Source organism: Pristiophorus japonicus, chromosome 23 (genome assembly GCF_044704955.1).
Source record: "Pristiophorus japonicus isolate sPriJap1 chromosome 23, sPriJap1.hap1, whole genome shotgun sequence".
Classification (NCBI taxonomy): domain Eukaryota; kingdom Metazoa; phylum Chordata; class Chondrichthyes; family Pristiophoridae; genus Pristiophorus; species Pristiophorus japonicus.
The window spans coordinates 57,459,338-57,483,795 of NC_091999.1; the positions used below are offsets into that span (position 1 = coordinate 57,459,338).

Consider the following 24,458-nt stretch of genomic DNA (forward strand, 5'->3'; position numbering starts at 1 on the left):
TGAGGTGTTGGCCTTACAAATCAATGGGGTTTTTCCCGCGTGGGTTCGGACCCCACTCCTGATATCTCTTTAATTTAACACATATTTCCTCCCATTCTGATCAGTAGTGCCCGATTTTCATCGGTTGAATCAACGATTTTCTGTAACTGTGTGACACTCTGAACCGATAATGAAATGAAATTTTGAAATATATCTGTGTCGCTCGGTCTCTGCCTCTCTCTCTCTTCAGAGAGCTGTATCTGTGTTTGTATGTTTGAGTCTTTGTCTCTCTCAGTCTGACTCACTCTGTCTGTCCCTGTTTCTCCGTTTGTCTCTGTCTCTGAATCTGGCTCTTTCCCACGGTGTCCACGTCTGTTCCAACGGCATTCTCTCAGACACTTTGTCTGACTGGCTCTCTCTTTGCCATCATTTCGGTCTGTCCATGTCTTTGCCTGTCTCTGTTAGTTCCTGCCTCTAACCTGAAAGGTATTTCCATCATTTTCTGTTTTAGTCTCTATCTCTCTCTCTCTATCTGTCTCTCTCCTTGTCACTGTTTTTATCATTGTCTTTCTCTCACTCTTTCCCTCTCTCTTTTAATAGATCACACACATACATCTCTATATATGTATGTGTTTGAGTCTTTTGCTCACTCAGTCTGCCTCTCCTTCTCAATCTCACACTTTCTGTCTCTCGTTGTCTCTATCTCGCTGTCTGTCTCTCCCTGGTTGTCGGTTTGTATCTGTCTCTCAATGTGTCTGTCGACTTCTCATGGTGTCCAGTTCTGTTCACAGCTCGATTCCTGCTCTGATAGAACTCATGCTCATTAGTATCGTGGTGAGTATCCCCGCCTGTTCCGCCGGAGACCGTGGTTCTACTTCCCGACGCGGTGGCAGCATTTACAAAATGTAGAATTGTACTTCTGTTTCTTGGTGTTGATTCATGTTAAAAAGTTCCAGAGCAATACAGAACAGTACAAATACAGGAAGAGGAGATTGCCTCTTCCAGATTTTTAGCAAACGGAGACTTTTTCCGGATTCTGTGGCCATCTGCTGCACAGAGATGGATGACTGAGTTTTATGTGAGTACCATTTAATGATGCAGCGAGCTAGTAGTCGAGTGGGTCAGACAATAGACAAAAAATCCATCGGGCTTTCTCTGCGCAGGTTTGAACTCTGCCGACTATGTTTCTCAGCATATTTCATTCTGTTTCACAATTTAACCACTTTACTGCAAAACTGATTCTGAGATAGATGAAGCAAAGTCCCACATCTTTCGATGCAGCCGCTGTTTTCTTTCTTTCATTAATCTGCAGTATTCACGATACATAAGGATAAAAAAACGCAAAAAACCAGCCACAGTAGCGGCAATCACACTGCCTGTCTATCCATCTATTTGTCTAAGGCAACCTGTGTATATCTTCATCTGGGTGTCATTGCACATCAGTCATTGAAAGTTGCATGCAGGTGCAGCAGGCGGTGAAGAAAGCAAATGGCATGTTCGCCTTCATTGCTAGGGGATTTGAGTATAGGAGCAGGGAGGTCTTACTGCAGTTGTACAGGGCCTTGTTGAGGCCACACCTGGAATATTGTGTTCAGTTTTGGTCCCCGAATCTGAGGAAGGACGTCCTTGCTATTGAGTGGTACAGCGAAGGTTCACCAAAATGATTCCCGGGATGGCAGGATTGACATATGAGGAGAGACTGGATCAACTGGGCTGGTATCCACTGGAGTTTAGAAGAATGAGAGGGGATCACACAGAAACATATAAAATTCTGACGAGATTGGACAGCTTAGAGGCTGAAAGAACGTTCTCGTTGCTAGGGAGTATGAGAACAAGGATTACAGTCTAAGAGTAAGGGGTAAGCCATTTAGGACCGAGATGAGGAGAAACTTCTTCACTCAGAGAGTGGTTAACCTGTGAAATATTCTACTGCAGAAAGTCGTTGAGGCCAGTTCGTTAGATATATTCAAAAGGGAGTTAGATATGGCCCTTACGGCTAAAGCGATCAAGGGGTATGGAGAGAAAGCAGGAAAGGGGTACTGAGGTTGAATGATCAGCCATGATCGAAGGGCCGAATGGCATATTCCTGCACCTAATTGCTCTGTCACTATCTTTCTATGTTGATGCGTGTAAAGTTTTGGTTATTGTGTGTGCGTGTGTCTGTGTATGTCTATCTGTATGTATGTCTCTGTGTATGTGCAACTGTCTGTGGAAATCATCACCATGAATTTGGTATGTCCTGGAACTTTTTAAAAAACTTGGGGAAAATAATACAGTTGTGAACATTGGTATCGGTTTTGATACAGTGGCTCCATTCTCGACTGAATCAGGAGGTTGTGTGTATAAGTCCCACTCCTGAGACATGAAAACATCATCTTGGATGACACTGAAATGCAGTATTTGGGGAATGTTGCATTGTTGAAGCTGTTGACCATCGGCTGAAATTTTAAATTGAAGCTCCATCTGCACCCTCGGGTGGATGTGAAAGTTCCCAGAGCCTTAGTCGAAAAAGCATCGGAGAGCTGCGCCCGTGTCAATATTACGAAAAATGTTCGTAAATGCTCCCTGAAATCCAATGTCTCTGTGTGTCGCTGTGGGGGTGGAGCTGAATCCCAGATTCTCACAGAAGCAGAGTCCAACCACTAACAGGATCAAGACCAGGATGGCCGAATGGTAAAGGTGTTGGACTTGAGATGTAGTGGGTTTATTGCCCCGTGGGTTCAAACCTAATTCCTCAATTAAACAGAGTTTTTTTCCCATCCTGCTCAGTGATACCCGATTTTCATCTGCTGAATCTCCAATTTTCGGTAACTCTGTGACACTCTGAGCCGATAATGAAATGAAATTGTCAAATGTATCTTTGTCGCTCTCTCTCTTTAGAGAGCTGTGTTTGTGTTTGTGTGTTTGAGTCTTTGTCTCTCTCAGTCTACCTCTCTGACCCATTCTGTCTGTCCCTGTTTATCTGTTTGTCTCTGTCTCTCAATCTGTCTCTTTCTCACGGTGTCTAGTTCTGTTGCAATGGGATTCTCTCAGACTCTCTGTCTGACTGTCTCTCTCTGTGTCATTATCTCTGTCTGTCCATGTCTTTGCCTGTCTCTGTTCGTCCCTGTCTCTAACCTGATAAGTATTTCCATTATTTTCTGTTTTTGTCTCTATGTCTCTCTCTCTATATGTCTTTCTCTCTATCTGTCGCCTTCTTTGTCTCTCTCTTTGTCCCTGTCCTTTTCTCTGTTTCTCAATGTGTCTGTCACTTTCTCACGGTGTCCAGTTCTGTTCGAATAGGATTCTCTCAGTCTCTCTGTCTGACTGTCTCACTCTTTCCCATCATCTCTGTCTGTCTATGTTTCTGCCTATCTGTCTCTCTTTGCCTGTCGCTGGTAATTCCTGTCTCTAACCTGCTGAGTATTTCCATCATTTTCTGTTTATATATTTGCCTCTCTCTCGATCTGTCGCTCTCTCTCCATCTGTCTCTCTCCTTGTCACTGTCTTTATCACTGTCTTTCTTTCACTCTTTCCCTCTCTCTCTTTATTGATCACACACACACTTCTCTGTATATGGAGGTATTTGAGTCTTTTTCTCAGAGTCTGCCTGACTTTTCAGTCTCACCCTTTCTGTCTCTCGTTGTCTCTCTCTCTCGCTATCTGTCTCTCCCTGTTTGTCTCTGTCTCTCAATGTGTCTGCAGACTTCTGTTCACAGCTCGATAACTGCTCTGACACAACCTGTACCCTCGTCCGTATAGTGGTGAGTATCCCCGCCTGTTACTTGGGAGAACTGGATTTAATTCCCCAACAGAAAAGCAGCTTTTTAAAAATGTCGAATTTTACTTCTGTTTCTTGGTATAGATTCATGTTAAAAAGTTTCAGAGCAATATAGAACAGTAAAGATACAGCAAGAGGCGATTGCCTCTGCCAGATTTTTTGCAAACGGAGACTTTTTCAGGATTCTATGGCCGTCTGCTGCACAGAGATGGATGACTGAGTTTTTTCTGAGTAATATTTAAAGTGCCAGAGACGCAGTAGTTGTGGCCGAGTGGTTAACGCGACGGTCGAGAAATCCTTTTGGTTTTCCCCGCGCTGGAACGAAACCTGCCGGCTCCGATTCTCAGCATTTTTCATTCCATTTTACAATTTAACCAGGTTTTTGAAAAACTGATCCTGAGAAAGGCAGAAGAACGTTCCACCCCTTTCAACACTGACCATCTATTTCACATGTTTATGCAAAATCTCAATATCTGCAATATTCAAGGTACATACGGATAGAAAAACGCAATAATCAGCCAAAGTAGCGACAGTGACCCTGCCTGTCTATCCATCTATTTGTCTAAGGCAACCTGTGTATATCTTAATCTGGGTGTCATGGTACATCAGTCATTGAAAGTTGGTGTGCTGGTGCAGAAGGCGATAAAGAAGGCAAATGGCATGTTCGCCTTCATAGCTAGGGGATTTGAGTATAGGAGCAGGGAGGTCTTACTGCAGTTGTACAGGGCCTTGGTGAGGCCACATCTGGAATATTGTGTTCAGTTTTGGTCTCCAAATCTGAGGAAGGACGTCCTTGCTATTGAGGGAGCACAGCGAAGGTTCACCAGCATGATTCCCGGAATGTCAGGACTGACATATGAGGAGAGACTGGATCAACTGTACTGGTATCCACTGGAGTTTAGAAGAATGAGAGGGGATCTTATAGAAACATATAAAATTCTGACAAGATTGGACAGCTTAGAGGCTGGAAGAATGTTCCCGTTGCTCTGGTGTTCGAGACCAAGGATCATAGTGTAAGAATAAAGTGTAAGCGATTTAGGACCGAGATGAGGAGAAACTTCTTCACTCAGAGAGTGGATAACCTGTGAAATTTTCGACCGCAGAATGTCGTTGAGGCCAGTTCGTTAGATATATTCAAAGGGGCCCTTACGGCTAAAGGGATCAAGGGGTATGGAGAGAAAGCAGGAAAGCGGTACTGAGGTTGAATGATGAGCCATGATCTTATTGAATGGTGGTGCAGGCTCGAAGGGCCGAATGGCATATTCCTGCACAAAATGTCTATTTTTCTATGTGTCTATGTTGATATGTGTATATCTTTGGTTATTCTGTGTACGTGTGTCTGTGTTGTCTATATGTATGTATGTCTCTGTATGTGCAACTCTCTATGGAAATCATCACCATGAATTTGGTACGTCCTGGTACTTTTGAAAAAACTTGAGGAAAATAATACGGTTGTGATCTTTGATATCGGTTTTGGTTCAGTGGCTCCATTCTCGACTGAATCAGGAGGTTGTGTGTGTAAGTCCCATTCCTGAGACTTGAACACATCATCTTGCCTGACACTCAAATGCAGTACTTGGAGAATGTTGCATTGTTGACGCTGTTGACCATCGGCTGAAATTTTAAATTGAAGCTCCATCTGCACCCTTGGGTGGATGTGAAAGTTCCCAGAGACTTTGTCGAAAAAGAATAGGAGAGTTGCGCCCGTGTCAATATTAAAAAATATGTTCGTAAATGCTCCCTGAATTCCGATGTGTCTGTGTGTCGCTGTGGGGGTGGAGCTGAAGCCCAGATTCTCACAGGCAGAGTCCAACCTCTGACAGGATCAGGATCAGGAAGGCCGAGTGGTAAAGGCGTTGGATTTAAGATTTAATGGGTTTATACCCGCGTGGGTTTGAACCACACTCCTGGTAATTCCTTAATTAAACGTAGATTTTTCCATTCCTGCTCAGTGATACCCGATTCTCATCTGCTGAATCTGCAATTTTCTGTAACGATATGACAACCTGAGCCGATAATGAAATGAAATTGTGAAATGTATCTGTGTCGCTCGGTCTCTGCCGCTCTCTCTCTTTAGAGAGCTCTGTTTGTATTTGTGTGTTTGAGTCTTTGTCTCCCTCAGTCTGCCTCTCTCTGACACTCTCTGTCTGACTGTCTCTCTCTGTCACATTATCTCTGTCTGTCCATGTCTTTGCCTGTCTCTGTTAGTCCCTGACTCTAATCTAATAAGTATTTCCCTTATTTTCTGTTTTTGTCTCTATGTTACGCTCTATCTATCTGTCTTTCTCTCTATCTGTCTCCCTCTTTGTCCCTCTCTTTGTCCCTGTCCTTTTCTCTGTCATTCCATCGCTAATTGCCTCCCTCTCTTTATGGAGCACGCAAATACATCTCTGTGTATGTATGTGTTAGAGTCTTTTTCTCATTCAGTCTGATCCTCCCTTTCAGACTCAAACTTTGTGTTTCCCTTTGTCTCTATCTCACTGTCTGTCTCTCCCTGTTTCCCTGTTTGTCTCAGGTTCTCAATATGTCTGTCTGTTTCTCACCATGTCCAGTTCTGTTCGAATGGGATTCTCTCAGTCTCTTTGTCTGACTGTCTCACTCGTTCCCATCATCTCTGTGTCGCTATGTTTCTGCCTGTCTGTCTCTCTTTGCCTGTCGCTGGTAGTTCCTGTCTCTAACTTGCTGAGTATTTCCATCATTTTCTGTTTATATCTTTGTCTCTCTCTCTATCTGTCGCTCTCTCTCTATCTGTCTCTCAACTTGTCACTGTCTTTATCACTGTCTTTCTCTCACTCTTTCCCTCTGTTTTTATAGATCACACACACACATCTCTGTATATGTAGGTGTTTGAGTCTTTTTCTCGCTGTCTGTGACTGACTTTTCAGTCTCACCCTTTCTGTCTCTCGTTGTCTCTCTCTCGCTGTCTGTCTATCCCTCTTTGTTGGTTTGTATCTGGCGATCAATGTGTCTGTCGACTTCTGTTCACAGCTTGATTACTGCTCTGACGCAATCCGTTCCCTCGTCCGTATAATGGTGATTATGCCCTCCCTGGTACGCGGGAGAACCGGGTTCAATTTCCTGATGGAAAAGCAGCTTTATGAAATAGTCGAATTGTTCTTCTCTTTCTTGGAAAAGATTCATATTAAAAAGTTCCAGAGCAATATAGAACAATAAAAATACGGCAAGAGGAGATTGCCTCTTCCAGATTTTTTGCAACGGAGACTTTTTCAGGATTTTGTGGCCGTCTGCTGCACAGAGATGGATGACTGAGTTTTTTCTGAGTAACACTTAAAGTGCCAGAGACGCAGTAGTTTTGCCGAGTGGTTAAAGCGATGGTCTGGAAATCCTTTGGGTTTTCTGCGCATTGGTTCGAAAACTGCCGACTACAATTCACAGCATTTTTCATTCCATTTTACAATGTAACCAGGTTTTTGCAAAATGGATCCTGAGATAGGCGGAATAATGTCCCACACATTTCAACACTGACACCTATTTCTCATTTTTATTAATCTGCAATATTCATGATGCATACGGATAGAAAAACGCAAAAATCAGCCAAAGTAGCGAAAGTGATTCAGCCTGTCTATCCCTCTGTATGTCTAAGGCATGTCTGTTGGTGCATGTATATTTTTGTTATATGTGTGGGTGTTTTTGTCTCTGCGTCTGTTGTTCTGTATATATGTCTCTGTGTATGTGCAACTGTCTGTGCAAATCATCAGCATGAATTTGGTATGTGCTGAAACCTTTTAAAAAGACTTGGGGAAAATAATACGGTTGTGAACTTTGGTACCGGTTTTGGTTCAGTGGCAGTATCCTCGACTGAAAAACGCAAAAGACAGCCAAAGTTGCAACAGTGACCCTGCCTGTCTATCCATCTATTTGTCTCAGGCAATCTTTGTATATCTTGATCTGGGTGTCATGATACATCAGTCATTGATTGTTGGTCTGCAGGTGCAGCAAGCGGTGAAGAAGGCAAATGGCATGTTCCCCTTCATAGCTAGGGGATTTGAGTACAGGAGCACGGAGGTCTTACTGCAGTTGTACAGGGCCTCCGTGAGGCCACACCTGGAATATTGTGTTCAGTTTTGGTCTCCGAACCTGAGGAAGGATGTCCTTGCTATTGAGGGAGTACAGCGAAGGTTCACCAGCTTGAATCCCGGGATGGCAGGACTGACATATGAGGAGAGACTCGATGATTTGGGCTGGTATCCACTGGAGTTTAGAAGAATGAGAGGAGATTTCAAAGAAACATGTAAAATTCTGACGAGATTGGACAGCATAGAGGCTGGAAGAATGTTCTCGCTGCTGGGGAGTTCGAGTCCAAGGATCACAGTCTTTGAGTAAGGGGTAAACCATTTAGAAACGAGATGAGGAGAAACGTTTTCACTCAGAGAGTGGTTAACCTGTGAAATTTTCTACTGCGGAAATTCGTTGTGGCCAGTTCGTTTGATATTTTCAAAAGGGAGTTAGATATTGCCCTTACGGCTAAAGGGATGAAGGGGTATGGATAGAAAGCAGGAAAGGGGTACTGAGGTTGAATGATCAGCCATGATGTTATTGAATGGTGGTGCAAGCTCGAAGGGCCGAATGGCATAATCCTGCACCTAATTTCTATGTTTCTATATTTCTATGTTGATGCGTGTATATTTTTGGTTATTTTATGTGTGTGTGTCTCTGTGTATGTCTATCTGTATGTTTATCTCTGTGTATGTGCAACTGTCTGTGGAAATCATCACCATGAATTTGGTGCGTCCTGGAACTGTTAAAACAACTTGGGGAAAATAATGCGGTTGTGAAATTGAAGCTCCGGATGTACACTCGGATGGATGTGAAAGGTCACAGAGCATTACTCGAAAAAGAATAGGAGAGTTGCCCCCGTGTCAATATCACTAAAAATGTTCGAAAATGCTCCCTGAAACCCTCTGTGTCTGTGTGTGTCTGTGGGGGTGGAGTTGAAGCCCAAATTCTGACAGAGACAATGCCCGTTTCTGCCAGGACCAGGATGACCGAGTGGTTAAGGTGTTGGACTTAAGATCCAAAGGAATTATAACTGCGTGGGTTCGAATGGTAATTGCTTAATTAAACAGAGATTACTTCCCATGCTGCTCAGTGATTCCGATTTTCATCTGTTGCATTTGCATGTTTCGGTGACACTCTGAGCAGATAATGAAATGTATCTGTGTCGCTCAGTCTCTGCCTCTCTCTCTCTATCTATCGAGAGCTGTGCATGTGTTTGAGTCTTTGTCTCTCTTGGTCTGCCACTTGTCCAGTTCTGTTCCAAAGGGATTCTCTCAGACTCTCTATCTGACCGTCTCTCTCTTTCCCATCATCTCTGTCTGTGTTGGTCCCTGTCTCTAACCTGATGAGTCATTCCATCATTTTCTGTTTTTGTTTCTATATCTCTCTCTCTATCTGGCTTTCTCTCTATCTGTCTCCCTTTTTGTTCTGTCTTTTTCTTGTCATTCCATCACTATTTGCCTCCCTCCCTTTATGGAGCACGCAAACACATCTCTGTGCATGTAAGTATTTGAGTGTGTGTCTCACTCAGTCTGACCCTCCCTCTGAGTCTAAAACTTTCTGTCTCTCTCTGTCTCTATCTCGCTGTCTCTCTCTCTCCCTGTTTCCCTGTTTTTCTCTGGTTCTCAACGTGTCTGTCTCTTTCTCACGGTGTCCAGTTCTGTTCGAATGGGATTCTCTCAATCTCATTTTCTGACTGTCTCTCTCTTTCCCATCATCTCTGTCTGTCTATGCCTCTGCCTATCTGTATCTCTTTGCCTATCGCGGTTAGTTCTTGTCTCTAACCTGCTGAGTATTTCCATCATTGTCTGCTTATATCTTTGTCTCTCTCTCTATCTGTCGCTCTCTCTCTATCTGTCTCTCTCCTTGTCACTGTCATTAACACTGTCTTTGTCTCACTATGTCCCTCTCTCTCTTTATAGAGCACACACACATAACCCTGTATATGTATGTGTTTGAGTCTTTTTCTCACTGCGTCTGCCTCTCCTTCTGAGTCTCACACTTTCTGTCTCTCGTTGTCTCTATCACGTTGTCTGTCTCTCCCTGTTTGTCGGTTTGTCTCTGTCTCTCAATGTGTCTCTCTACTTCTCATGGAGTCCAGTTCTCTTCACAGCTCGATTCCTCCTCTGACCAAACCCACATTCGTTGGTTTAGTGCTTAGTATCCCGGCCTGTTATGCAGAAGACAGGGTTTCAATTCCCCAACGGGCAGTAAGCTTTTTCAAAATGCAGGATTTTACTTCTGTTTCTTGGGAAAGATTCATATTAAAAAGTTCCAGTGCAATACAGAACAGTAAAAATACAGGAAGAGGAGATTTTTTCAGAATTCTGTGTCATCTGCTGCAGATGGTGGATGACTGAGTTTTAGCTGAGTAACATTTGAAAATATGACGAGTAGTCGTGGCCGAGAGGTTACAGCGATGGGCGAGAAAATCCATCGTATTTTCCCCCTGCAGGTCGAATCCTGCCGACTACGATTCTCAGCATTTTTCGTTCCATTTCACAATTTAACCAGGTCTCTGCAAAACTCATCCTGAGATCGATGGAATAAAGTCCCACACCTTTCAAAACTGTCATTTTTTAAATCATTTTTATTAAACTGCAATATTCACAATATTTACGAATAGAAAAACGCAAAAATCAGCCAAAGTTGCGACAGTGATTCAGCCTGTCTATCCCTCTATATGTCTAAGACATCTGTGCATGACCGTTGCTGCGAGTATATTTTTGCTTATGTGTGTGTGTGTCTGTGTATGTCTATCTGTATATATATATATATATATCTGTGTATGTGCAACTGTCTGTATAAATCATCACCATGAATTTGGTATGTCATGGAACTTTTTAAAAAACTTGAGGAAAATAATACGGTTGTGAACTTTGGTATCGGCTTTGGTTCAGTGGCAGTAATCTCGACTGAATCAGGAGTTTGTGTGTTTAAGTCGCACTCCTGAGACTTGAGCAGATAATCTTGGCAGACACTCAAGTGCAGTACTTGGGGAATTTTGCATTGTTGAAGCTGTTGACTTTCGGAAGAAATGTGAAATTAAAGCTCCATCTGCACCCTCGGGTGGATCACAGCATTACTCGAAAAAGAATAGGAGAGTTGCCACCTTGTCAATATTACTAAAAATGTTCATAAATGCGCACTGAAACCCGATGTGTATGTGTGTGTCTGTGAGGTGGAGTTGAAGCCCAGATTCTCACAGTGACAGAATCGAAACACTGGAAGGACCAGGATGGCCAAGTGGTTAAGGCGTTGGCCTTAAAATTCAATGGGATTTTCCCACGAGGGTTCGTACTCAAATCTCTTTAATTTATCACTGATTCCCTCCCATGCTGATCAGTGATACCCGATTTTCATCTGTTGAATCAACAATTTTCTGTAACTCTGTGACACTCTGAGCCAATCATGAAATGAAATTGTGAAATGTATCTGTGTATCTCAGTCTCTGCCTTTCTGTCTTTAGAGAGCTGTGCATGTGTTTGTGTGCTTGAGTCCGAGTCTGACTCACTCTGTTTGTGCCTGTTTCTCTGTTTGTCTCTGTCTCTCAATCTGTCTCTGTCTCACGGTGCCCAAGTCTGTTCCAATGGGATTCTCTCAGACGCTCTGTCTGACTGTCACTCTCTTTCCCATCATCTCTGCCCATGTCTTTGCCTGTCTCACTTTGTCCCTGTCTCTAACCTGATGAGTTTTTTCATCATTTTCTGTTTTAGCAACATTGAAACATGGAAAATAGCTGCAGGAGTAGGCCATTAGGCCCTTCGAGCCTGCGCCGCCATTCAATATGTTCATGGCTGATCATTCCTTCAGTTCCCCTTTCATGCTTTCTCTCCATACCCCTTCACCCCCTTATTCGTAAGGGCCATATCTAACTCCCTCTTGAATATATCCAATGAACTGGCATCCACAACTCTCTGCGCAGGGAATTCCGCAGGTCAACAACTCTGTGAGTGAAGAAGTTTCTCCTCATCTCAGTGCTAAATGGCCTAACCCTTATCCTAAGACTATGTCCCGTGGTTCTGGACCTCCCCAATATCGAGAACATCCTTCCCGCATCTAACCTGTACAGTCCCGTCAGAATCTTATATATTTCTATGAGATCCCCTCTCATCATTCTAACCGCCAGTGAATAAAGGCCCAGTTGATCCAATCTCTCCTCATATGACAGTCCTGCCATCCCTGGAATCAGTCTGTTGACAATATCGGACCGAGTCAGCATGGATTTATGAAAGGGAAATCATGCTTGATGAATCTTCTGGAATTTTTTGAGGATGTAACGAGTAGAGTGGACAAGGGAGAAACAGTGGATGTCGTGTATTTGGACTTTCAATAGGCTTTTGAAAAGTCCCGCACAAGAGATTGGTGCACAAAGTCCAAGCGCATGGTATTGGGATTAATGTACTGACGTGAATAGAGAACTGTTTGGCAACTGGTTTGCTGCACTCCCTCAATAGCAAGAAGGTCCTTCCTCAGACTAAGAGACCAAAACTGAACACAATATACCAGTTCTGGCCTCACTAAGGCCTTGTACAACTGCAGTAAGGTCTCCCTGCTCCTATATTCAAATCCCCTAGCTATGAGGGCCAGCATACCATTTGCCTTCTTTACCGCCTGCTGTGCCTGCGTGCCCGCTTTCAGTGACTGATGAACCATGACACCCAGGTCTCGTTGCACCTCCCCTTTTTCTAGTCTGCCGCCATTCAGATAATATTCTGCCTTCGTGTTTTTGCCCAAAAAATGGATAACCTCACATTTATCCACAATATACTGCATCTACCATATATTTGCCCACTCACCTAATCTGTCCAAGTCACCCTGCAGCCTCTTAGCATCCTCCTCACAGCTCGCACCGCCACCCAGTTTAGTGTCATCCGCAAACTTGGAGATATTACACTCTATTCCTTCAACCAAATCGTTAATGTATATTTTAAAGAGCTGGGGTCCCAGCACTGAGCCGTGCGGCAACCCACTAGGAACTGCCTGCCATTCTGAAAAGGACATGTTTATCCCGAGTCTCTGCTTCCTGTCTGCCAACCAGTTCTCTACCACGTCAGTACATTAATCCCAATACCATGCGCTTGGATTTTGTGCACCAATCTCTTGTGCGGGACCTTGTCAAAAGCCTACTGAAAGTCCAAATACACCACATCCACTGGTTCTCCCTTGTGCACTCTACTCGTCACATCCTCAAAAAATTCCAGAAGATTCGTCAAGCATGATTTCCCTTTCATAAATCTATGCGGACTCGGTCCGATCCTGTCACTGCTTTCCAAATGGGCTGCTATTTCATCCTTAATGATTGATTCCAACATTTTCCCCACTACTGATGTCAGGCTAACCGGTCTAGAATTACCCGCTTTCTCTCTCCCTCATTTTTTAAAAAGTGCCATCACATTAGCTACCCTCCAGTCCATAGGAACTGATCCAGAGTTGATGGATTGTTGGAAAATGATCACCAATGCATCCACTATTTCTAGGGCCACTTCCTTAAGTACTCTGGGATGCAGACTATCAGGACCCAGGGATTTATCAGGCTTTAATTCCATCAATTTCCCGAACACAATTTCCCGCCAATAAGGATATATTTCAGTTCCTCATTCTCACTAGACTCACAGTCCTCTAGTACATTTGGAAGGTTTTTTGTATCTTCCTTTGTAAAGACAGAACCGAATTATTGTCTCTATCTCTCTCTATATCTGTCTTTCTCTCTATCTGTCTCCCTCTTTGTCTCTCTCTTTGGCACTGTCTTTGTCTCTGTCATTCCATTACTATTTGCCTCCCTCTCTTTATGGAATACACAAACACATCTCTGTGTAGGTATGTGTTTGAGTCTTTCTGTCATTCACTCTGACCCTCCCTCTCAGTCTCAAAGTTTCTGTCTCTCTTTGTCTCTATCTCGCTGTCTGTCTCTCCATGTTTCCCTGTCTCTCAACTTATCTGCCTCTTTCTCACGATGTCCAGTTCTGTTCCAATGGGATTCTCTCAGTCTCTCTGTCTGACTGTCTTTCTCATTCCCATCATCTCTGTCTGTCCATGTCTCTACCTGACTCTCTCTTTGCCTGTCTCTGTTAGTTCCTTTCTCTAACCTGCTCAGTATTTCCATCATTTTCTGTTTATATCTCTGTCTATCTCTCTATCTGCCGCTCACTCTTTCTCTGTCTCTCTCTTTGTCACTGTCTTTGTCACTGTCTTTCTCTCACTCTTTCCCTCTCTCTCTTTATAGAGCACACACACACACATCTCTGCATATGTGTGTGTTTGAGTCTTTTTCTCACTCAGTCTGCCTCTCCTTCTCAGTCTCATAATTTCTGTCTCACGTTGTCTCTATTTCGCTGTCTGTCTCTCCCTGTTTGTCGGTTTGCCTCTGTCTCTCAATGTGCCTGTCGACTTCTCATGGTGTCCAGTTCTGTTCACAGCTCGATTCCTGCTCTGACAAAGCAAAAACCCGTCAGTTCCTCGTTAGTGTATTAGTTAGTATCCCTCCCTGTCATGTGCGAGGTCGGGCTTCAATTCCCCGACGAGGATGGAGCTTTTTCAAAATGTTGAATATTACTTCGATATGTCCTGGAACGTTGTAAAAAGACTTGGGGAAAGTAATACGGATGTGAGCTTTGGTATCGGCTTTGGTTCAGTGGCAGCATTCTCGATTGAATTAGGAGGTTGTGTGTGTCAGTCCCACTCCTGAGACTTGAGCAGAGAATCTTGGCTGACACTCAAATGCAGTACTTGGGAAATTTTGCATTGTTGAAGCAGTTGACTTTCGGATGAAATGTTAAATTAAAGCTCCGTTTGCACCCTCGGGTGGGTGTGAAAGTTTCCAGAGCATTACTCGAAAAAGAATAGGAGAGTTGCCCCTGTGTCAATATTACTATAAATATTTGAAAATGCTCATTGAAAACCTGTGTCTGTGAGAGTGGAGCTGCAGCCCAGATTCTCACAGAGACAAAATCCGAATACTGACAAAATCAGGATGGCCGAGTGGTTTAGGCGTTGGACGTAAAATCCAATGGGTGTATAGCTGCGTGGGTTCGAACCCCACTCCTGGTAAATCTTCAAATTCAAACCGATTTCCTCCCATCCTGTTCAGTTATACCTGAATATATTCTGTTGAATCTGCACATGTCGATAACTTTATAACGTTCTCAACTGACAAAGAAATGGGTTTATGCAATGTTTCTGTGCCTCTCACTCTCTGTCTGAAGAGTGCTCTTTATGTGTATGTGTTTGTGTTTGAGTCTGATTCACTCTGTCTGAGGAGTTACAAGCTGAATTTAGGGAGCTGGGAGGGGAATTAACAAATTGGTCCCCAAAGGTAGCAATTTCAGGATAGCTACCACTACCACCTGCTAGTCAGAGTAGGAATCGCAGGGTAGCTCAGATGAATGTGTGGTGCAGAAGGGAGGGATTAAATTTCCTGGGGGAGCTGGGACCAGTGCAAACCGGACGCTTTGCACCTGGGCAGAACCAATGTCCACAGGGGAGAGTTTTCTCGTGTTGTTGGGGAGGGGTTAAACTAATATGGCAGTGGGATGGGAAACTATGCAGGGAGACAGAGGGAAGTAAAATGGGGGCTGAAAGAAAAGGTGGAGGGCAGAGAAACCCAAGGCAAAAACCAAAAAGGGCCACATTGCAGCCAAATTCTAAAGGGACAAGGTGTGTTAAGATAACAAGCCTGAAGGCACTGTGCCTCAATGCGAGGAGTATTCGTAATAAGGTGGACAAATTAACTGCACAGGCATCAATTAATGAATATGATGTAATTGACATCACGGAGAAATGGCTCCTGCATGACGAAGGCTAGGAACACAACATCCACGGAGATTCACCATTCAGGAAGAATAGACAGAAAGGAAAAGGAGGTGGGGTGGCATTGCTGATTGAAGAGGAAATTAACGCAATAGTAAGGAAGGACATTTGCGTGGATTCTGTGTGGGTGGAGCTGCGTAATATCAAAGGGAAGAAAACGCAAGTGGGAGTTGTGTATCACCAAACAATCGTAGTGAGTTTGGGAACAGCATCAAACAAGAAAGTAGGGATGTGTGCAACATAGGTACAGAAGTTATCATGGGAGACTTTAATCTACATATAGATTGGGCTAACCAAACTGGTCGCAATACGGTGGACGAGAATTTGCTGGAGTGTATTCGGGATGGTTTACAATGTGTCGAGTAGCCATCTAGAAGGCTGGCCATCCTAGACTGGTTGATGTGTAATGAGAAAAGATTAATTAGCAATCTTGTTGTGCGAGGCCCCTTGGGGAAGAGTAACCACAATAAGATAGAATTCTTTATTAAGGTGGAGAGTGAAACAATTAATTCTGAGACTGGGGTCCTTAACTTAAGGAAAGGTAACTTCGATGGTATGAGACATGAACTGGCTAGAATAGACTGGGAAATGATACTTAAATGGTTGACGGCAGATAGGCAATGGAAAACATTTAAAATGACATGGATGAACTTCAACAATTGGACATCCCTGTCTGGAGTAAAAATAAAACGGGAAAGGTGGCTCAACCGTGACTAACAAGAGAAATTAAGAATAGCGTTAAATCCAAGGAAGAGGCATATAAATTGGTCAGAAAAAGTATCAACCCGAGGACGGGGAGAAATTTAGAATTCAGCAGAGGAGGATAAAGGGATTAATTCGGAGGGGGAAAATAGAGTATGAGAGGAAGCTTGCTGGGCACATAAAAGCTTCTATAGATATGTGAAGAGAAAAAGATTAGTGAAGGCAAACGTAGGTCCCTTGCAGTCAGATTCAGGTGCATTTATAATGGGGAACAAAGAAATGGTAGACCAGTTGAACAAATACTTTGGCTCTGCATTCACGAAGGGAAACACGCATAACCTTCTGGAAATAGTATGTGACCGAGGGGCTAGTGAGAAGGAGGAACTGAAGGAAATCCTTATTTGTGGGAAATTATGTTCGGAAAATTGATGGGACTAAAGGCCGATAAATCCCCGGGGCCTGATGGTCTGCATCCCAGAATACTTAAGGAAGTGGCCCTAGAAATAGTGGTTGCATTGGTTATCATTTTCTAACAGTCCATCGACTCTAGATCAGTTCGTATGGACTGGAGGGTAGCGAATGTAACACCACATTTTGAAAAATGAGGGAGAGAGAAAACAGGTAATTACAGACCAGTTAGCCTGACATCAGTGGTGGGGAAAATGTTGGAATGAATTATTAAAGATGACATAGCAGCACATTTGGAAAGCACAAACAGGATCGGTCCAAATCAGCATGGATTTATGAAAGGGAAATCATGCTTGACAAATCTTTGAGAATTTTGTGAGGATGTAACTAGTAGAGCGGACAAGGGAGAAGCAATGGATGTGGTGTAGTGTGACTTTCAAAAGACTTTTGACAAGGTCCCACACAAGAGGTTTGTGTGCAAAATTAAAGCACATGGCATTGGAGGTAATGTATTGATGTGGATAGAGAACTGGTTGACAGAGTCGGGATAAACAGATCCTTTTCACAATGGCAGGCAGTGACGAGTTGGGTGCCGCAGGGCTCAGTGCTGGGACCCCAGCAATTTACAATATACATCAATGACTTAGATGAAGGAATTGTGTATAATATCTCCAATTTTGAAGATGATAATATGCTGGATGACGGTGTGACATGTGAGGAGGATGCTAAGAGGCTACAGGGTGACTTAGACAGGTCAGGTGAGTGGACAATTGCGTGGCAGATGTCGTGTAATAACGATAAATGTAAGGTTATGCACTTTGGTGGCAAAATCACGAAGGCAGAATATTATCTGAATCGCGGCAGATTAGGCAAAGGGGAAGTGCATCGAGATCTGGGTGTCATGCTACATCAGTCATTGAAGGTTGGCATGCAGGTGCAGCAGACAGAAAGAAGGCAAATAGCATGTTGGTCCCATATCTTGGGGATTTGAATATAGCAGCAGGGAGGTCTTGCTGCAGCTTTACAGGGCCTTGGTGAGGCCTCACCTGCAATACTGAGTTCAGTTTTGTTCTAATCTGAGGAAGGACGTTCTTGCTATTGAGGGAGTGCAGCGAAGGTTCACCAGACTGATTTCCGGGATGGCAGGACTGACATATGACTATGATATGATCGACTGGGCCTGTATTCACTGGAGTTAAGAAGAATGAGAGGGAACCTCAGAAACACTCTGACGGGACTGGGAAAGTTAGATGCAGGTAGAATGTTCCCGATGTTGGGGAAGTCCAGAACCAGTGGTCACAGTCTAAGGACAAGGAATAAGCCATTTAGGACCGAGATGAGGAGAAACTTCTTCACTCAGAGAGTTGTTAACCTGTGGAATTCTCTTCCACAGAACGTTGTTGATGCCAGTTCATCAGATATATTCAAGAGGGAGTTGGATATGGCCCTTAAGGTAAAGGGATGAAAGGGTATGGAGCGAAAGCAGGAAAGGGGTACTGAGGTGAATGATCAGCCATGATCTTATTGAATGTTGGTGCAGGCTTGAAGGGGCGAATGGCCTATTCCTGCAACCTTTTTCTATGTTTCTATGTTTCTATGTTTCAGGGTGAATGCATCTAATGGCCCAGTGTGCTGTGCCATTTCTTTCAATTGGGTACTATTTATTGAACCTGTAACTCGCCCGGTTTGTATCTGATCCATATTGTGACTCACCTGACCAATCATCCATCTCCCATAGGCGTGACATGTATCTATTTTCCTGTCCTCGGCATCGTCCTCTCAATTCCTGCTTATTTTGCTCGTTAATTGTTCGTGCATGGCCTTCCAATACGGATACACCCTGTAGCATTTTTTTAGATGTTTTAGATCCTAACTCTGAAGATTCTATCCCAATCCTGGCCTGTTTCCTGATTAGTACCTCCGTTGTTCCCCTCAATCTATCTACACGTGCCTGGATAGCCTGCATATCTGGTGCATCTACTGGAGATGCCCCTGTAAAATTAATACGTCATTCGCTGTAAATCTCCTCTGTCTTCCTTCTTTGTGTCTCAGGTTCTTGTGTTACTCCCTTGCTCCTGATGTGTCACTAGCTATTCTCAGGATTGTGTCTAGCAATCGTATTTACAACGCTTTAGTCTTGTGGCTAATTTTTTCTGGCAGGTATAGGGCTGATTAATTTATGCTCACATGTAACATTTCATGCTGCACATTGTCAAATAACAACATTACTTCTGTTCCAGGTTTAACTACCACGCAATTTCCCAAGGTTAATTCCCCTGGTTTACAATATTCAGGTAACATTTTTTACACACTTATCTTATGGCTTCAAGACAAACGCTCCTGACACTTAGATGCCGCCCCCTAGAGGCTGCTTTACGTAGTTGTTGTACCCTCCGCTGTGGTTAAATGCTTCTGGAACCCTCGGGGCGGCCTTGTAGCTTGTCCTTGTAGAATCGGAAGGACGGTGATGATCACGTTTACATTCTGTTGATAAAACACATCCTGGATATTCCAGGTTTTAATTAGAGTCCTACCATTTCCATTTCAACCGGATTTTCCTTTCACTAGCCACTGTATTGGTTCTGCAATTGCTGTGGTTAGGCACAAAATTCCTACAATAGCTAACGAACCCCAGTACCTCACAAACCCCTCAGACTGGTTTTGGTTGGGGCATAATCCTAATGTCCTCCTTCCTGTCATTGGACATGGTCCGAGTTCCTTGGGATATTTCGTGTCCCAGGTACTGTACCACAGCTTGTCCGATTTGTGCCTTTTTGGGATTTACTTTAAATCCTGCTTTCCGTTATCTCAAATGTATTTTTCATAACAAGAACAGAGTCTAGCACGGAGGCTTTGATAGCTGCTTTCCGTTATCTCAAATGTTCCAGTTCCAAAGCCTTTACGTCTCAGTTTCTATGGTTCTTCAACCACTGTATCTTAAGTCACAAGTTCAACTTATATTTTCCTTTGTTCTAAACTGTTAAGCCTGCCGTTTTAACATTTAATTTTTTTCAAAATTCATTTTACACTTTCGCAGATAGCTCCACACTTGCCCAGGAGTTTGACCTGATCCCTGAAGGTATTTCTACATTGTTTCCAAACATGATAGTTTTACTTATTTTTTTTAAGTGATCAGATTTAACTTTTTATTTTAAATGTATCTCATTTTGTTGTGTATTTTCTTAAACAGTGGTACTTGAAATCTTCACAACAAAATTAACTCTTCACTGCTCACATCCTAATTTCTGCTCCCCTTTTGTAGTATTTGTATTTATTGTTGGATTATGAAATGTCAAATATGGTAATACTGTTTTTTAATCAGACTTATCATTTATGCTTATAGTGATTCACAGATCACAGAATGCAAAGTACTTGTTTTATAATTATGTGCCTAACTTCTGTTTTAGAAGCTGAACATCAAAAACTCTAATCTTTTGCGCTGTAACTTCAATTTTGTGATACAGTATCTCATAAATTTAAACTTTTTAAGCTTCAGCTTCTGACGCAGTATGTTTACTTTTATTAAAAGTCTTTCAAACCCAAGATTTTCCAATACAACCAAAATGTTTATCAAGAAGAATCACCAGAAATATCTCAAAGTCCCAATTCAAATATGCCAATCTTTTATTTAAAAATCGTTTTACTGAGCTCGAAGCTTTTGCATCAAGATTTTACACAAATAAATATTTCCCAAGCCCGCAGCCTTGAGACACCCACGCAGGATTCTTTTTTTAAGGCATTACAATTTCCCTTCTCCGTTCTTTATCTCATTCCTAGACTAAATGTATTGTCTTTCAAACAAATGTAATCAATGATTACATGTTTTCTTTGACAAGTGAGCGTGTCAAAATTTTTTTTTTAAACCATCGGGACCACACATTTTTTATCTTTTGCTCAACAAACCTATCATTTGTGCATTTTCAAGCTCCATAACATATCATCTGAATAAATCCACATCTGGGTTTCTAAATTAAAATGTAATTCAATTCTAGGTTCAAACTTAATTAAAACTTCCTTCATACTGGACAACACTGCAGGTTTAAAAAAAATTCACTCTGACTGAAAAAGTGGGTGGGGCCATAACAACAGACAGCTCTACCACTTTCTGAAGCAGGCTTTCAGACACCTGAAACATTCATTAATTTCCACATCAAATATTCCGCAGTCAAAAATCACACAAGCACTTTCATTCAAAGACAGACATTCACAAAAATCACTTTTCATTCAACAAAGCTTATTGTTTGGCCGGCTCTATTTTTGTATCCATACTTCATTTCAGATAGTCACTAACAGTTTTTGTTATGGACATCCGAAAAATATCTACTAAGCGAGCCTTCTGGCCCCCAATCAATACTTTATTTTCCTCAGGTCCTAATCATAACCCTGTTAGTGGGGGATACAAATTTGGGCCAAATTCCTCTGTCCATTCTCCTCTGTCATCTATATCTATTTTTATACTTACATCCTGTTGTCTTTTGTCACTTTCTCTGTCCATCTCACCTTCGGGTATCTTTCTATTCATCTTTCCGGCTGTTAAAATTATCTTTTTCCCTTCATCATATCCTGCCTTAACCATCTTCATGATCTTTTCAGATTTATCTTTCAGAAACTCTTCTGGTAGTTTATACATCAGCCCTCCAAGGGCCTTGGCAGATTCCTTTGCCATTTCATACATTGGGGCTTTTTCCCCAGTTCCCGTTTTACCATCTTTACTTAAGCAGAACTTTTTAAACCAAGGCTTTTTACCTAGTGCTGTGTTTCCGCCTTTACTTATGCGGAACTATTTACACTGAGGCTTTTTCCCCGATATCCCGTATACGTACTTATTGTCCCGACACTTACAGTATTTATTTACAGTGTCCTGACGCACCCTTCAACTGGATTTACTGGCTGCATGGACTCTACCTCAGATTCGTTGGATCTCTGGTTACTTTGCGAGGGGAATTTCTCAAGGTAATTCTCTACTCACTCGTTATTGAGTTGGTATGGCTTTTTGAGTATAATCTGCCCGTCCAGTTGATCCTGCTGACTGCGCCACGTTGTTAGAGTTAACTTCAAACCACCACTCGGAGTCGTTCGCCTTAAAGTAAATGCAGTTTTATTAATAAAAGATACAAGCTGGCAGGTGAGCTATCCTTGACTGAATGCTCTGAGAAACTGCCAGAGACATCTTATTTTATACAGTCTCAGGTTATAGCATTATGTAATTACGCAAGTTACAATAAATATGTGTTGATTAATTAATACATGATTATCTGGTAGGTTGCTTCCTCCAATCTGGCCTCTATATACTTTAATTGGTAATTCAGGATACATGTTGTTATGATTCTTTTTTATTTAACTTGTATCTTATTATAGAATTCAAATTCTATGTTATCTGTGTCTGTGCCCAGCTCCCAAGGCCTTTGGTCTATGCATTGGAACATCTGACCCTCTGCGGAAGACATCCCACACATGCTTCCCACAGACTGAAAAACAGGCTGTGGGATCTATTTTAAAAATCTGCTAACTCCATTTTAAAACATCCCAATTTTTATTATTAATTGTAATTCCAATTTGTGATCTGCCCTTTCAGTCTATTATGGGGTATCTTATCGAAGGCCTTTGGAAATCTAGATAAATTACATCTACTACATTACGTTAGTTTATGCTATCTGTTACTTCTTCGAAAAATTCAAAGAATTTGGTCAATTCAAGACTTTCCCCTTTCTTATCCATGCTGACTATTCATTTTTGCATTCTAGTTGTTCTTCCACTTTCTCCTTTAGTAGGGAATCCATTATTTTTCCTACCAACGACTTTAAGTTGACTGGACTATAGTTCCTCAGACACGTTTTACCTCACTTCTTATAAATAGATATTATATTAGGTATCTGCCAATCCTCCGGCACTGCACTTTATTCTAACGAAATATTAAATATGTTTATTAATGCCTCTGCTATCTCTTCCCTCGATGTAACTTGTCCGAAGCCGGCATTTTATCCATTTTCGGTTTGATTCGTTTTCTAATATTTTCTCTTCTTATTTTAAATGCAGTTATTTCATTTCTAATATCAACCAATGTCATGTCCACCTGTGTTGACTCCCTGATAAATACTGATGCAAAGTAATTGTTTAATATTTCTTCCTATCTCTACCTGTGGACAACCTTCTGCGCCACGTACCTTGGTATGTATTGTGGATGTCCTCCACGCAATCTTTATCCTTATCGTTGGGCAGGAGCAGTATTTCATTCTCAGCTCTCCTCTGATCTCGCTACACGGCACCCAATCAGCCACGGACTTTACTGAACCTGCGCGTTTCTGTGGGATGTGACTGTTTTCTGGATTAAATCACTTATCCTGTGTGCTTCAGAGTGTGTCGAACTCTCACTCCAGCCCAATTACCCTGAGCCAGAGCGAATAAAGAAGAGACATTTCCTGCAGATGTGGGAATGTGGGACAGATTTGCTGTCCACAAACTCACACACATTACAGTCTCGACTCATTGCCTAACCTGCCATCTTTAGTTATTTTTTATAAATGTATTTGCTTATTTACGCACTGAATTAATTTAATTACTTAGTTTTTATTCAATGGTTATTTGTAATTATATTAATTAATTAGTAATTATAGTTAAATTATTAATTTAATAAAGTATTGTTATTGTTCCCAGGTCTTAGTGTGGACCAAGCTTCGAGAAAAAAGGTAATACTCACCAAACGTTCATCTACCTGCTGTATTTTGGAGGACAAAGCAGCACCTCCTTCAACCACTGTTCCCATTCAAACTCTCACCAAATTCCGTTTAATATCACTGTGCAGAACACACTGTGAATCAGCAGTTAGTGTTTAGTTTTATACCTTTGGAGCCACACACAAGTTACAAGTGCTGTCTCAGCTCCATGACCATTGCTCGCAGTAATTAGCACATATTTAAGACTAACACTTACAGCTGACTGATAGTTAACTACCACTAACAGGCAGTTTCTGCTAACTTCTGTTTTTAAAGTTCTAAGTTCAATTCAAAACGTTAATCTAAATTTCCCTTCTTAGAGCTAATACTCAGCCAGCCTCACCCCGGACTTACCACTGAATCTCACCTTTCTCTACGTTCCCAAGTTTACCACTCTTTTTGTGCACTCCGTTTAAGATCAGGATGTGGTGATCGAGTAAGCTCTGACATGCTCTGCTGGGCCGAAAGAGTCGGGGTGGGGAAGGTCGCTCTGTAAATTTGCAGTCCACAGGCAGACGGGCTGCTAACTCCCAGCACCCCCAGGGAAACCTCAGGGGAACCGCCTCAGACCAGTTTGCAGCCGCGAGCATGGAATGGCCTATTTCTTTGCTGCAGACATTAAGTAACTCTTTGCAAAGTGATGGGTGAAGGAGATGGGATGTCTGAAATGCGATTCTGAGTCAGCCACAGGCCAGGGCTTGGTCAAAAGTGCAGGTCTGTGATGTCACAATGCTCAGGCACAGTATCATGCGAGTTTCCCCGCTTTATTACATCACACATACTGCAATACCTAGGAACAAAGCTCATTACCACCCTCCCTGAATGCTGCATATTATGGGCTATGTTTAGCACGGAGATTATTGAGAGAGTGAGGATGAGCAAAGTTTAATGTGTGTCGAGTGTGTGCGGGGAACACTTCATCCTGCAGATCACCGCATTGTTCAGGCAAACTTACAAAGGAACGTTATAGTGGTGAATGTCACTTGGATATACTCCGTCTGTAGGAGACCCTAAATCCCAAAGGTAGATTATCTGAAACAAGGATACGTCGCTATCACCAGGCGCTGGGG

General features: G+C 42.5%; 1 protein-coding gene and 1 non-coding gene across 2 annotated transcripts in view; one reads left to right on the forward strand and one right to left on the reverse strand.

Annotated features, from left to right (window-relative positions):
• The window catches only part of LOC139235556 (zinc finger protein 235-like), a 247,839-nt gene that overhangs the window by 53,878 nt on the left and 169,503 nt on the right, over positions 1-24,458 (reverse strand). The gene's annotated exons all lie outside the window — the stretch shown is intronic.
• trnal-uaa (transfer RNA leucine (anticodon UAA)) lies at positions 14,724-14,806 on the forward strand. The gene has a single exon. It is a non-coding gene; the product is annotated as a tRNA-Leu (tRNA).